This window comes from Excalfactoria chinensis, chromosome 2 (assembly GCF_039878825.1).
Source record: "Excalfactoria chinensis isolate bCotChi1 chromosome 2, bCotChi1.hap2, whole genome shotgun sequence".
Classification (NCBI taxonomy): Eukaryota; Metazoa; Chordata; class Aves; order Galliformes; family Phasianidae; genus Excalfactoria; species Excalfactoria chinensis.
In genome coordinates, this window is record NC_092826.1 from 16,083,082 (window position 1) to 16,089,081 (window position 6,000).

The following is a 6,000-nucleotide window of genomic DNA, read 5'->3' on the forward strand; positions in this document are numbered from 1 at the left end:
ATTCTGTTTCAATAGAATTACTTTGTATTTTTTCCTGTGCTCTATTTTTCTTTCTTTCTTTTTTTTTTTCTTCTTCTTTTTTTGTTTGTTTGTTTGTTTTAAATTTTTAATGAAATGTAGAAGTTTATTAGAAGAAAAATCATACAATGTAGTTAATCTGTACCGGAACGCTGACTGCCAATAAACTTGTGGCTTACAAACAAGACCTACTTTGTGTGATTAATTATGTGTGAGGGAAATAGACATACACCTTTGTCATACAGTTTGCTAACTTCAAGAGGAGAGCTTTACACAAGATCTCTGATGAACATGAACAACAATTTTTTGAATGTCATCTATGGGAGGAGCTGTGCTGAAGCTGTTTCTCATCAGCACAAAACCATGACAGCCAGGAAGAACTGGTTGGTGATATGCTTCCTGAGAGTAGCAGGGTCAATAACTAGCATGAGTTCATGAGTAGGAGATCTCTTGAGAAAAATGGGCAAGAAAAATATAATTACATCCAAGGACTTTTGAGAGGAGTTTTTGGCTTGCACAGCCAAAATCCCCTTGATGAGATCCCATGGGAGATAAATCTAAAGGCCAAAACTGCCCTGTAGAGATGGTTGATCTTCATGGTCATTGTCCCCAGAGCATGGAATGGTTTGCTCTGACACACAGCAAGTGGAGCATGTGAGCATGCTCCAGCACAGCTGCAAACTGGTTGTTCCTGACTGAGCTCCCATGCAGAAAAAAGAAAAATGCCTAGTTGTCAGAGACAAAAGGATAGGTCACCTGTGAGCACTGCAGAGACATTGCTCATGTATTTCAAGTTAAAAATCAGAAAGCCAAAGTTGAGAAGAAGATGGTAACTGCTAGAAATATAAAGTGCAACAAGATGCACAGAAAAAAGGCTGTGTGAAATGTCAGACCACTGCTCAGTGGGAGGTAACTCAGTAATAAAAAGCATCAAGAATGCTAATGTACTCAGTGGATTTTTTAGGATGATTTTCCTTTCAATTTTGTAGGTCCCTGAGAAACATTCAGGCTTTATAACACTGAAATGTGGATGGAATTATAGATTAGAGGTCTCCCTGGAGCTTCTCCAACCTAAACTAGCCCAGCTCCCTCAATCTTTCCTCATAGGAGAGGTACTCCAGCCCTCTGATCATCTTAGTGGCCCTCCTCTGGATCCATTCTAAGATCTCTGTGCCCTTTCTGTACTGGGGATCCCAGGCCTGGACAAAGTACTGCAGATGGGTTCTTATAAGATCTGATTAGAGGGGGACAACCATATCCCTCTCCCTGCTGGCCACCCCTTTTTTAATGCAGGCCAGAACACAGTTGGCCTTCCAGGATGCAAGCTCACACTGCTGGCTCATGTCCAGCTTCTCATCAACCAGGAGCTCCAAGTCCTTCTCCACAGGGCTGCTCTCAAGGAAATATTCACCCAGTTTCTATAAATACCAGGGATTTCCTGACCCAAGCACAGCACCCTGCACTTGGTTTTATTGAACTTCATTACATTTTCATGGGCCCTCTTCTCCAGCCTGCCCAGGTCCCTCTTGATGGGTTCCCTTCCGTCCAATGTATCCACTGTACCACTCAGCTTGGTGTCATCTGCAAACTTGCTAAGGGTGCACTCGATGCCATCGTCTATGTCACTGATAAAGATACTGAAGAGCGCAGTACCCAAGACTGACCCCTGAGGGACACCACTTGTGACCAGCCCCCACGCTGGCACAAAACCATTAATCACAACCCTTTGGCTGTGTCCAGCCAGCCTATTCCTAGTCCATCAAACAGTCCATCCATCAAATACATACCTCTCCAATTTAGAGAGAACGATGTTGTGAGTCTGTCAAAGGCTTTGCAGAAGTTCAGGTAGATGACATCCACTGCCCTTCCTCCATCCACAGAAGACATCACAGAAGGCCACCAGATTGGTCAGGAATGATTTGCCCTTCGTGAAGCCATGCTGGCTGACTAAAATCACATCTTTGTCTCATTTGTGCCTAAACGTAGCTTCTAGGAGGATCTGCTCTATGATCTTCCCAGGCACAAAGGTGAGGCTCACCAGCCTGTAGTTCCCTGCATCTTCCTTTCTCCCTTTCTTAAAGATGGGAGTAATGTTTCCCTTTTTCCAGTCACGGGGAACTTCACCAGACAGCCATGATTTTTCAAATATGATAGAGTGGCTTGGCATCCACATCAGCCATCTCTTTCAGAACCCTACGATGGATATCATCTGGTCCCATGGACTTATACACATTCAGTTTCATGAGGAGAACTCAGGCTTGTTCCACCATTACAGTGGGACAGAAACCACTCCCAACACCCTCACCTAGAGGCTCCTAGTCCTGGCAGACATGGGAAGCCTGACCACCCATGAAGACTGAGACAAAGTGCTCACTGAGTACCTCAGCTTTTTTATGTTTGAGAAAGCCAGATCCCCATTATCTTTCATCAGAGGGGTAACACTCCCCTTGGCCTGTCTCCTTCTGCCTACGTACCTGTAGAAACCCTTCTTGTTATCCTTCACATCCCTTGCCAAGGTCAGCTCCATCTGTGCCTTGGCTTTCCTAATCCTGTCTCTACATACATGGACAACAACAGTGCTGTGTTCCTCCCAGTCTACACAACCCTGCTTCTACTTCCAGTACAATTCCCTTCTTTGCTTCAGTTTAAGCAGCAAGTCATTGCTTAGACACAATGGTCACCTGCCTCCCCTGCTCGACTTCTTCTGCCGGAGGATGGAGAGCCATTGCACTCTCAGAAGGGTGTCCTTAAAGAGCTGCCAGCTCTGTTCTGTACCCGTGCCCTTAAGGACAGGTTTCAAGGGGATCCCACTCAGCAGTTCATTGAGCAGCCAGAAGTTTGCTCTCCTAAGGCACGGGGTCCTAGCTCTGCTTTTGCCAGGCCTGTCTTCTTCAAGATCACAAACTCTACCAAGGCATGATCACTACAGGCCAAGATGCATCCAGTCATAACCTCTCTAATGCTCTCCTCTGCACTGGTGGTCCAGTAAGTCTTCACCTTCAGTTGGTCCATCTATTACCTGGACCAGGAAGTTGTCCTTGACAGACTCCAGGAATCTCCTGGATTGTTGGCCACCCGCCATGCCACTATCCCAGCAGATATCTGGGTGGTTGAAATCCCCCATCCGAACAAGAGCCCATGAGCACGACACCTCCTGCAGCTGAAGCAAGAAGGCTTCGTCAACAGGCTCCCCCTGATCTGGCGGTGTGTAGCAGATCCCAACCACTAGATGACCTTTACTGGGCCAATCCTTGATTTTAACCCACAAGCTCTCACACTGATTGTGGCTGTTCCTCAGACACAGCTCTTTGCAATCTATCCACTTCCTAACTTAGAGGGCAGCTCCCCCACCCCTCCTACTCTGTCTATCCCTTCTGAAAAGCCTGTAGTCCTCAATCGGGGTATTCCAGTCATGGGATTCATCCCACCATATTTCCATGATTAGCAATTAGGTCATACTTTCCCAATTGTGTCACGGTTTCTAGCTCTTCCTGTTTATTTCCCATGCTGTGTACACTTGTGTAGAGGCACTTCAGCTTAGCTATTGGCCTTGTTACCTTCTTGCACCCCTGATCCCTGCAGCGGTCTTCCCAGAGCCCTGAAGTCCCTTTTGATCATCATTATTTTGCCTACCTCTTCATTTCCATTGTGGAAAACTAGTAATGGATAATGGCTTAACCAGGTGAGCAGTGTTCCTAGCAACATCTCACCCGGGCTCCAGGCAGGCGACACATTTCTGCTCTACCACCAGGCTGAGCAGATTGCCAACCTGCTTGCACCTCACACAGGTGGTATCTCTGCTGCTCTCCTGTAGCAGTGACAGGGCTAGGCATTCTCTACAGCCTGATATATGAACTGTGGCATGGATATTCATGCTTTCGGTCTGAGTTACCACATCCCTTTTAGCAGCAGCTCAACACCATGTGGTGACCATGGTTGCACCTCAGTGTGTCTAGAGAGCAACGACCTGTTAAGTGCTAAGTGGTAGGCCCTCCTATATGGAAAGGTGCCCTGCCCTGATTTCTCGTCCTGCCTGATCTGCTTTGGCTGATCCGCTCAAGGTTTGCCCTGGAAATCACTCACTTCATGATAACTCACAGCATGATAACAACCCTCCTCCCTGTGTAGTCACACAAATTCTTGGCTTATGGTTGCTCCTGTTTGAATGGCTGGTGTGATTCACACACCCTGACTCCTCCTCTCCGTCCCTGAGAATTTTTCTAGGAAAGGGACGTGGATGCAGAGCCATTGCCCCAGCAACACCCACTCCATGTCAGCCACGAGGCTGACATGAGGCATTGTCTTCAGAGAGCATTCTTCGCATCCCAGTCTGGGACTGTGTGAAAGAGAGGTGTTGCTGCTAGTTACAGTGGTCTGAAAAAAGAGACAGTGTCACAGTGCATCCCTCTCACTGCTGTCTGACACAATGAATGCTGCAGTGCATACGGTGCTTTCTTTACTCACAAAGTCACAGTTTTATCTTGTCGATGTTTCTTTCTTTCTTCCTTCCTTCCTTCCTTCCTTCCTTCCTTCCTTCCTTCCTTCCTTCCTTCCTTCCTTCCTTCCTTCCTTCCTTCCTTCCTTCCTTCCTTCCTTCCTTCCTTCCTTCCTTCCTTCCTTCCTTCCTTCCTTCCTTCCTTCCTTCCTTCCTTCCTTCCTTCCTTCCTTCCTTCCTTCCTTCCTTCCTTCCTTCCTTCCTTCCTTCCTTCCTTCCTTCCTTCCTTCCTTCTTTTCCCTCTGTTTTGATTTAAGCATTTGGTCTTGTACTGAATGGCTTTTCCTTCAGAAAATTAAAACCCTCAACCAAAAGTTATAGGCATTCAGAAGAAAAAAACATTTTGCATTTGGCCAAAAAGGCAATATTTCTCTAAATTTATTTCCGGCTCAGTGTAGCCCTGCCTGGCAGGGGGGTTGGAGATTCATAGTCTGTTTCTGTGATTCTGTGATTTGATGAACCCCTAGAAGAACTGGGAATTTTATTTTTTCATATCAAAGAGAGGAAATAAAAGGTTTTGCCCGAAACCAAGAATGTCATAAAATATTTTCCTTTTTATTTTCCTATTATTTAGCTCATTAAGATTACAATTCTTTACTTCTGACACAGACATATATTACATGATGTATTTGTATGTGACATTTGTTTAGATATGCATTTGATAGTCGTGCTATTAAAAATCAGATTATTTCAGATTTATTTTAGAGCACTACTATACATGATAAGGAATACACAAATATTTATATAAATACATAAAATTGGTTTTTCTATGAAATTCAAAGTTCATGATTACACATAAAGCTTATCATGAAGCTCATAGAGATTTACAGTTTTATTATTGATATTATTTAAGCCATCAGGATTTGTTTCAGTTTGGTAAGGTTCTATTAGACATATAACAAATCTTTACTATGTTTAAAAAGGGAGAATTTGAAGTCCTATTATAGTATGGACTGAGAGATCTGTGTTTCTCATGAATTTCATTTAGTTGCTTTTTAAATTCCATGGTCTATACTTAGCCTGGTACACGGGAAAGAATATCAAATCAAGAGCTCATTAGGCAGAATCTCTTCAGGAAGTCTTTTCAATTTCTACATTTTTTTAGGGAAAAAAAAAAAAAAAAAAAAAAAAAGCCTTAATTATTGGTCTTCTCATTGTAACAGAGCTACTATTTAACATAATCTTTCTTATATACATGTAAACAACAACTCCTTGCAGATCAGTTATGACCTTTCTTAGGTCTTGGGACTTGGAACAGGGAATTCACAATGTGAGGACAGCTGCCTCACGCTCTGCTTGTCATAGAGTGTGTAGATCAATTCTAAATAACCTGAATGTGCAGGAACAGGTTCACATGAGGGAACTGGTTCCTCCTCACACCTTACACAGCTGTGAAAGCTACCCTTTAAGACAGTATGATGCACTCTTTACTCCCCAAAAGTAAGAACATTAAATCATCTTAAATGAGAGAATGGTCTGATGAAATG